Raw genomic sequence first — 11,152 nt, 5'->3', positions numbered from 1 at the left:
ATTACACAATTCGTCTCCTAATAATAGCTGCTTCTATTTAAGAATGTTCAAGTTGAATGGAAGATTATATAATATATTCTTTCTGCCATACATGTTATGTTAAATAAAAAAACAACGTGTTTGCCTTTAAGCCTTGATTTCACCCTCCGATTACGCGATTAAGGGTGATGGATCTAATAACTTAACTTTAGAATTCAGTATTTTCTGTATTTTCACTGACGACACTGTCTTTAAAATTTACACGAATGTTGACATTAAATCTAAATGGTGGGTAGGCATTATGTATATAAAGCCATTATCTGAATAAAGTGTCGCTAGATCGAGTTAGACTTGCCTTTAAAAAAAGAGTCATAAATGACTGGAACGACCAATCAATTTCAACGGTACGATTCTCGCCTGACTTTGTCGCTCATTATCAGTGAAATTATCCATTATCTAAAAAAAGTGGGCACTACATGTTGTAACATAACATAGCCTGAAATAGTGAACGCCAATAGAAATTGTTCAACGACGTCAAAAAACAAACGTACAAGTGAATTTTGTTATTAACATTGAGGGCAGTATGAGTCTGAAACTATATCTTTAAAAGAATGGAATGATATAAACAGGGTATATTCTTAAACAAGAAAATCAAAATTATGGCGAGTTTCACCTGAATGAATTTATAAAAATAATATATTAATAGATAAGTTATGCTTTTATAATTAAAAAGTAAGCTCTGGTATTATAAGTAACTCTGAACGCTCAGAAAATGCTATCAGAAGCCAGCACCCAGAAACCAAGTAGAAATTGTTTTTCAAGTACGCAACTAACTGATTTATTAATTTTGTAACATGGAAGATATATATCGACGCCATAGTTAGTTAAACCATTAATTTACTCCAGATGTATCCCGGCAGGTGCGTGTATCACAGCTGTGACGTAAATAATACAGTACATAATATATAGCGGTAACTGAACATATGTTGACAGGCGTCAGTACGCTGACTTAGGTTTACCCTCATCCAAATGCTGTGTGCTTGTGCGGCGTAAATCTATACATACATCTTCATAAAAATTCCGAGCCACATTTAGTTAATGCGATATAAATACATTAGCATAAATATGTAAAACTAACATTTTATTATAATAGTTAATAAAAATAATAAATATAATTATAATACATACATTTGACAACATTGTAAATTACCCGGGACAAGGTTCTCGTGTCCGATCTTACTTGAATGTTAAGTTGCACAGTGCTTATACATTTAATCTTCCGCAGTATATTCAATTTTTCGTTTCGTTTTCTGATCGATTACAATGATATGCTAAATTTGAAAAATTCTTACAATTCATTGCGTCTCTTCTGTCACACCACCTGCTCTCACAGATTAGCTAAAATATGCTTAGTTGAGAATGCAATTGAAAAACGATCAGCATAGTGCATGCTCACAAAGAAAACATAAATCATTAAACGTAAACGTAAATTTCACATAAGGATATTTACGAATGGGGATTATGTACAAAGGTAAGTATATAGAAATGGTGATCGTAGTATATGGTAATGATTTAATATATCCAGACGTAGATATACATATGCAATAGCTTTACAGTAATTTAAATCATTTAGCGATCGTGACCGTGATCGCACTACGTGGGACATACCCGATCATGTACGTCAAACTTACTGGCAGCATAGTAAGCAAATAAAATCGTGATACAGATAAACAGTTTACAGGATTGCATAATTTCAGAAGGACTTCAGAAGACGAAATGACACAGAATTGGATAAATACAGTAAACTTGAAAATGTTGACAACATGTATGAGTATTTTCATATATCGTAACCCCATCCGATCTAGAATCACTCGCTAAATCCGTACTTGTATTTGCGCCGGACACCATTGCGAACGATACGATTCAGAGTAGGATGTAAAAAGGCGTATCTAGTAAGCACATTCTATAAAACCCCGGACAGCCTCTAACAGCTGCATCAATTACCATTCTCCACTTGCTCAGATTCATTCTTTACGCATATTTTACTTTGTCATAATTTTGAGAAAAAAAAATCACTGCTTTCGAAAAGACGGTCATCATTGGTGTGAACAATTTTTTCAATATCTTTTTTTTTTAAAATGTTCTAATCATTTTGTATACTTAGACAAGATTATACAAATAAACCGGATACACAGTACATAGCATTTGAGATATATGTTTGAACGATAGCTCAACAAATATTTTAAAATTGCCCTGAAGGGTGACTTTAAACTGGTCACCTTCCTGCTTTTCAGATACACGACATAAATATTGTCTTTTAACATTGAAAAAGTGTTATCCGTAACGTGTAAAATATTGGTAGAGGATTAATTAAAACGTCAACATGCTGCTTAAACTAATCTACATATTTTAATTTCCTGATATTTTACTTGCACGCACTTACGAATGAATTTACAATATTTTGGCGTTTAAAGGGCGGTGGTCGTCGCGCCGCGTCCTGTTCGAATAGGGGTCTTATAGTAGCGACATACGTAACGCGTGTACATTGTTTGTTTACATGAAATTCGAACACGCGATGTGCGAAGACCTTTAATGTGAATGTCCTAGATACATCGGAAGAAAATGCATGTATTTTATGCCACCCAGATGTATTTATTAAAGCGCGGTGGTCGTCGCGCAGCGCGTGTTCGAATTTCATGTAAATAAACAATGTATTTTCCATGCGTTGTGTACGTCACTATGAGTCCCATATCGCACAGGACGCGGTACGACTACCACTGCTCTTTAAACGATTTAGTATTGGTTCATTTGGCTATGGTAGAACTACACTAAATACTCATTTACGTTAAAATGAATTCATAAAAAAACATTTGAATTAGAACATCACACTACACTGTTTGAGAAGTTGTATTTAACAATGAGCGCATTTCATATATATGTACATATATATTGCTACCCTTATGTTATTTATTTTTAAGTGTTGTCGTGACGACAGACACACACACACTCAAATGAAACGCTACAGGGAAAATGTATGGCACCTTGAGAAGCTACCGGAATCAATTTCTCATACGTCGAATATATTGATCTAGTTATGAATAAGTGCTTTTCAACCTCGTACTCACGAAGACGAAATGATTATCGACCAGACCTGTATCACGACAGCACATGTAAGTCGTTGACAAGATTGTTTTCCAAGAAAGATGAAGTATACGTCTCTATTTTCTATTATTTCCAAATGAGACTGAACCCAGAGCACATCACAATCGCTTGCAGCGAAATCTTAGACGCCAACCATATTATAACGTTCGCCGCACAGAATCCCATAGCGGCGCACTAGTCGTGGTGATCATCATCGCGACTATTATAACACCTAACCATTTTTTAAGCCGAGTCTGCTATCCGATTTGTATAAATGAAATAAGTATAAAGTCGTGTGGGAATAGAAATCCCGGACAAAATAGGACACTGTCAATTAGAATTTTATTCTTTTTCTCTCCCATTTTTTTTTCTAGTAGGGTACTTTCCTGAAACTGAACACAATATGCTAATTCGCAGTAATCCAAGATATCTGTGTATGTACGAAGCCCGAGGGCCGTGTTGATGAGTTACAGATAATGTAGTTTGCGAACGAGGCTACGACGGTAGTTCAACCAGGAAACATGAATTAACCCGATTCAATATTCAACGCTACTTCGTACTTTTTGGAATACAGTGATTCGCAAAGTGTTATGTTCAAGTTTCCATGACAACCGAATATCGTGTTTCAACACTCTTGTTGCAAGAACCACGTGTTTTTTTTTTTCTGAATTTAGAAGATCACTGGAGATAATGACGCGTGTCTTCCCATATTGACTGATTTCAAGTTGAAAGTCAATATTTTATATCATATCTCTGTACGCCTGAATAAATAGTTACGTAGAATTCAGTATCTTGATAATTTGTGTACTAAATTCTCACACTCACCTGAAGAATAGACAAGGAAAGATGAAGACAGAATATTTTCAACACAACCGTTTTGCTCATGTGCATGCAAGCGAAATACAGTTTGGCATAAATGACTGGCATAAATGACTGTCATCGCAGACTCGTCACATACATCGCAATGAGTGGTATAATTGCAGAAACGGCTTCGTACATACACAGATATCTTGTATGGTTGACTCATTGCATATATCGCAATGAATGATACCCAATATAGCACTGAGCGATATTGCTGACTCGTACCATTTATCATAGAAAGTGATATCATACCATATATCGCGATGAGTGATATCGCATATTCGAGCTACACATCGTTATGACACATATCGTGATGAATGATATCGCACTCTTGATACATATATTGCAATGAGTCGTAGTGCTGACTCGTGCCATATATCGCGATATCGCAAAGAACGACATCGCTATGTCACATATCGTAACGAGTGATATCGCAGACCAATGGCATATTTCACAATGAGCGAAAATGCTGACTCATACTATCTACCATAATGAGGGATAACACAGAGTGAACGATGCCTAATGCATCCAAGAGGTTGCTAGATGTGGAGATTTATAAACAGCCACGTGATTGGCAGCGCGATTAGCCAATCAGTGACAGTATTACATCGCAGATGATTTCTTGTAGATACCATATGGTGTTATTATGGTCATAATTCTCCGCTGCAAACTTTAAAGTAGCTGTTCTGAAATTTTTACTGTTGTCGTTGAAAGGGTATTACCATGGGCTGCAAATTATTGAAATGCCGCGTTCCCATTGATTGACCAGGACAGCAGACGCCACGCTGTCCATTATTGCGTGTTTAAATACTCAATATCTGAAATCACTATTAAAGCTTTTTATGATGTCATAGCTTTACAGTATCACACACTACTGTAAACCTCTACTCGCAAGTAAATTCCTTTCCACAAAAATCCCACAAATTTAACCAAAATTGTATAATTAATGAATTATAACATCGGCCATTATTGCGTATATCTCCGCCCATGGAAACTAAAATATACGTAATCACATGTATCGAGTTTGCGTGTGAAAAGATAGACCAATGATCCGATCTGGCAGTGGTGAAGAATCCTCAACAAAATCTCCACCGCAACTGGGTATACATCTTTCCCAAAATATTATCGATTGTTGCTTATGTGGAGGACAACCGCTCCTAACAAATTCATGAACATTTCTCCCGTAGCTTGTTGAATACTTTGCAATGAAGGATGGTTGTTGAAACTAGCTAACCAGTGTTAGATCTCTCCCAAAATATAATTGATTGGTAACTTTCTGGCGATTGCGAACCGCTCCACAATATTTCTGTCTCCATGGTAACATGATCAAGATATCCTTGTTTCAAAGGTAAACGACAAGAGCATAACGTGCTTGGCCGACTTGGCAAATTAACGACGACATAAACATAATCTTCCTGGCGGAGGTAAAAAACCGGCGCCGACAAGGGCATAACCTCACAGGCGGTAGTAGTAATGAATCTTTTTCTGTGGAGATTCCGGATTGAAATGATTATATCGACTGATGTGCAAGATATATTGACATACTCATCGACATATTTAATAATTTCAATCGATTTGAAATTTGTGTATTTTCCATTCAAAATTTATTTATTTTTCACGCAAAAAAAAATCCCATCTAATTAGAGAATGGACAAATGACTCCCTCCCAAACGCTGATTATTAAATTTACTTGTCAAAAGATAAGCCAGGGTCTCCCCGTCACATTTCTGCGTGATTTCAACAGAGCTGTTGGGAAAAAGGTATTGATTATGTTATATGAATAGCGTGAGAGTAGCATTACTGAAGTAGGCAGAAAAGTCCAATAACCTTCTATGAAAGGTGACAGTTACGCGAAGTGAAACGTACAAGACGAATACTAGTTAGAAATGTGCAATACTCTTAAGATGAAATAAACAACTGTCTGTAATTCATGTCTACATTGTTACTGTCGTACATATGGTTTTGAAAGATGTACAATCAGCCATTACGTACGTGCTTTGTGAACTACGGCAGAATAAATACATACATGTGACTCCTTCGACGCCTTAAAATCAGCTAAAAAATAACAAATTAAAGCTTGGTAGCGTCTCAGTTTGTACTTGTCAATCTGCGCAACAGTCAAAGTCGCCACCATCTTTGTTTATATGAGACCCGTATATCTCGCGCATGCGTGGCGCGACGACTCCCGCCCTTTAATCTAGAGCGCCGAATTGCCACGAGACAAGAGACAATGATGTGTCTACCCACATACGCTAGAAATCGTACAATGTCTGGTTTAGAAGTTTATTAAGTGCCCCACGAAACATTAACTTTGTGCATTTTCTCTCAAATTTCAGGACATATTCAGTGACATTTGTAATTATAACTGACTAAAAATACATTCATTGACAAGTGTCCTCAAAGATAAATTGTAGATGAGCATGAATTATCCTGTCCAGTTTCTGCATTATTGCAACAAAATCGTCATTGGTAACGGTATTGATTATTGTTTTTTTCATCATATAAAAAGTAGTACTAGTATTTGGTGAACAAAACAGAAAAGTCTAATAATCATTAAAAGCGAAATGTGACAGGTACCTGGGATGAAACTTTCAACGTAATTTATCGGTCATCCGTTGAAACGAGAAATGCTTTTAAGAAATCAGCAATTGTCTACAATTCATGAAAAAAACAAAAACACGGCAGAATCGGATGTCTAATCAAACTACTTGATCTCTGGCGTCAGATAAAGCTTTTTTTTTAAAGATCAATAAAATCGGATCATATATTAAATACACCGTTCAGGTAAATCGAATACAGTTTGGTCAGGTAATTCTGATTGTGTAAACCAGACTTTATATTACTGCTGTGCATATGGTTTTGAATGGTAGACAGTCAGTAACTACGTGATGTGAAAACCAAAGCAGACATTGAAATAGCAGCATGCAAACTGCATTACGTCACCGCCACTCTAAAGTAATGACGTCAAGTGAACTCCAACTCCAAAGAATCATACGTTGCTCCGGGCTCTGACACACATAACACAGTAATCACTGAAATTTTGGATAATGTAGTATTTTTTTTTTACTTTAAACCCTGACTAATTATCACAATTGTCTGTTATTTGAAGTTATAATGCCGGCAAAATTGCCACGGTGTTTGAACTCTTTGACATTTTATATCTGTGCTGTAATTTTCGCTAAGTATCCTTGTCAGTCGCCGAACATCCTAATCAGCTCCGTAGAATCGGCTGGGATTAAGCTTTTTGGACAATCTCCTTCCTATAGCTATTTGCGTTTTATGTAAACGAGTCGGGAAAATGAGCATACGTAGTGAGGTAATTGACCACAACATTTTAGGTTGCCTGTGTCAGAGGTGATTTTCGCGTAATTTAAAGCGCAATGACGTATGAAACTTGTGTTCAGCCCTCTCCCGAATCAGAATTCGAATAGCAATGCATGACAGGATTTATTGCAGGTAAAACAAATAATATCTTAGTTGATTCACGGCACAATGCGCCAGATTTCGATCAGTGTAACATTGAGCCTGGTATAGTACAAATACCGTTAGATATAAACAATTTGGGTATTTTTATTAGTTTCTCTGGATATAAGATTATGATTGACTGTAAAAAGAGAATTTGTAGTACGTAAAACGAATTAAAACCAAATGAATCTGAACCCTCGTTAATGCTTCCTATGAATATGGCTGGGTCTTTTATATTATCTGCCATCCTAAGAAGTCTGACTTATGTACTTTAATTCTCGAAAGAGTGTAATTCCACCCGTGTACCTTGGTGACTTTAAGCTTAAAATTGTGCATAAGCACGTTTATCTAGGATATGTCGTTACTGATATAATTGCATGAACGACGAGAACATAAAACGACAGATTCGATCATTCTACGGCAGAGCCAATATATTGCTTCGAAAATGTTCTAGCCGCAGTAGTAATGCTAAAATTACATTGTTCCGAACATTTTGTTGTAACATGTTCACAGCTTTGGTTTCATCATAATAGTAAAAGTATTTATGATAATGAATTGTGTTTATTCCTGGGATTCCCGGCCCCGGGGTTGTAGTGCTAGTCACGTGGTATGTTTGTATAATCCAATGTTCATACATTTGACATTCTTAGACGAAACATGTTTGTTTTTTCACTCTATACCCCTCTTACTAAAGTTGATAATTGGATTAGTGTAGCGCTTTTATCATCAGACAGGCATTTATGTTCGAAGTTTTATGTTCTGAACCGTAAACTTATGTATACGCCACAGCTATTCTAGAGCATCATACAAATTATAAGCCAAGTTTTTTTTTATATTTTTGTATCTTTTGTTTGTTTAGTTTGTTTGTTTAGTATATATTGTTTATTTTTTTTAATTTTCCAACTTTTTATCCTGTAATCATGATTTAATAATAATAAACTAATGTATTATCTTTGCAAAACGAATATTAAAGGGTGGCAGTCGTCGCGCCGCGTCGTGTTCGTTATGAGACTCATAGCGACGTATACAACGCGTGTAAAATACATTGTTTATTTACATGAAATTCGAACACGCGCTGCGCGACGACCACGGCACTTTAAAATCATAGTTATTGTGCATACTAAAATAAAGACTATAGTCTATACAGCGTCCCTCTCGCATGCGCCACTCCAGTGACGCCTAGTTACGACTCTTACTATATCACATTGTCAGCTATTGGTCTTAGATTTGATTAGTTTGAAGCGGGAGGGTCGTCACCTGCGCACGCGCGGGAATTGAGTCCCAAGCGATGATAACAACACACGCTAAAAACGCAAAGGCTCATGGGTAGACGCTTGTTTGACACGCTCTAGCCATCTGACTCATGCGCAGGTGACGACCCCCCTTCTTCAAATGAAAATTCAGTCGACGTAAACACTGTCAATCATCCGAGATCTTGTGATTGTGGGGAATTTCTTGCGCGATACATTTAAACTGACCAGTAAACTACTAGTATGTGTAATTTTTTTTGCGACGCCCACGGCATCCCATAATATGTATGAATCTGAACGGATCTATTCTTTAGTGGAGTGGAGCGCCGCATTTATTTAATTCCTTTCTCAGAACATTGAACAGCGAGCCAAAATTAGTAAGGAGGTTGAGATCGCGAGAAAAAAGACGATGTTACCTTTTACGCTTGATCTTCAAAGGGTGGTGATCGTCACGCAGCGCGTGTTCGAATTTTATGTAAACAAACAATGTATTTTACACGCGTTGTATACGTCGCTATGAGTCCCATATCGAACAGGACGCGGCGCAAAGACCACGGCGTTTGCCCTTATGTGTGCTGCTTGAACTTCGCTCTTCTCTTGAACAATGTAGTTGTTGATCGAACTCAGAGTTCGATACGCGTTACTTATCATCACTGCACAAGCTTTGCATAGAACTAATTTGCACATTCGAATATGTTCGAACTACAAGGCCCTGTCGGTTAACAAAGTTACGTTCAAGTCACCTGGTTAATTTAATCATTTTAATAAAACGTCTTAAGCCCTAAATCGGAAATAAATGTTCTTAGTAATTAAATTAAAACATGCATGGTTCACGCTAGGAAACTTTTAGTAGTTTTTTCAAAGTTATCAAGACATTAGATTATATGATAAATGACCAACTTTATGAACTTACTATAACCTTTGTGTCATATTGCTGTTAGACGCGGAAAATCGAAGAAATGGTATTGAAATATTCACCAGAATACAAGATGAACGAAAATGTTAGGAAACCCCTTTTACGTGCGCCATTTCACTACAATAACATTACTTTGCAAAACATAGTCCGCGATAAAATGGTTCGTATTTACGTTTTTAATTAAGTCTGACATTAATAAATAGTTCGGATGACACATGCATTTTTTCCCACTTTTTGTAGTACGTTTTCAGATGTAACAACTACAGCAAAATGGCCGTGCGTAGTGAGGTGATTGACCGCAACACTGAAGGTTGTTGATGAGACCAGAACGCGTTCGATTTAATTTACTCCTGTCAGTAGACGCGGTTGGTTTATACATTTATACTTCGGGAACTATCATTACACGCCCCCATGTGTGGTTAATCATTTGCTGTAATTGACTACACTGCGATTGTCTTTCACCTAACCACGTGATGTCTTCGTGTTTTGAACTAGAATTAAAAATTGATGACATTTTTGATTGCCCTCGGATCGAATGACAAGGTCAACAATTTTTTCCGGGTATCGGTAAATTCCCACAACATTAAAATACTAATAGTTAAAGGGCGGTGGTCGTCGCGCCACGCACGCGCGAGATATGGGTCTCATATGAACATATATGGCGACTTTGTCTGTAGCGCAATACAAACTGAGACGTTACCAAGCTTTAACTATGCATTTTCTTTGGTGATTGGAAGGTACTTCTTGCACGTTGTTCCCAGGTCCAAACTCGTACTCGTGATTTCCATTAGAAGAGCGTATTGAATTGTAGAAGAACCAATGTTTATCAACACAAATGACGCACATGGCGGCGCGACGACCATCGGCCATTAAAAAAAGAATATTATAATGATTGTTTTCCAAATATACATTTCAGTACTGAAACTGGGCATAAAAAAACGTGTACTCCGGAGCGCCCTCCATAGAGCCTCTGTATTGAGTGCGTTTCCAAAATTAAGACTTGAAATAAAAGGAGGAAAGAGGAGGGGGTGCACACGTTTGTAATATTCGGCGTAGTCCAAACTCGTTGTACGCTCAGCATAAACAATCAGCCAGGGAAATTTGTTCTTCAATTGTTACCGTTTTAATTTCCGGTGCGCCAGCTCTTCGAAACGATTAATATGAAATGCACTGTCTTTTGAAGTTCCTTTTACGCGTACATCTGTTCCGGCTATCGGTTATTACCTGAAAAGGGACAGACGCGTGTATTTGGACGATTATCTGTTGGAAGAGAAATATAATTTAGTGCCTACATATGTGTTTATAGAACATTATTCATCTGTTCAATTACATTGACCGTAATTTCACCCAGTTACTCGGTCACAGGTCATACAACCTTTCCAGTGACGCAAGTTGGGAAAGTATGTTTGAGACAACAAATACAATCAATCACTAGCTGGAGTTAAAACAAAGAGACTCATTTTCGTGATTGTGAAATGTATGACGTCGTCCGTCGAGCTTCGTTTTTTGTCGCTGTGATAGGGAGTACGCTTGTACCGCG

The sequence above is a fragment of the Saccoglossus kowalevskii genome, chromosome 19, assembly GCF_978046115.1.
Source record: "Saccoglossus kowalevskii chromosome 19, keSacKowa6.1, whole genome shotgun sequence".
NCBI lineage: Eukaryota > Metazoa > Hemichordata > Enteropneusta > Harrimaniidae > Saccoglossus > Saccoglossus kowalevskii.
Note: the sequence above shows the minus strand (reverse complement) of the source record.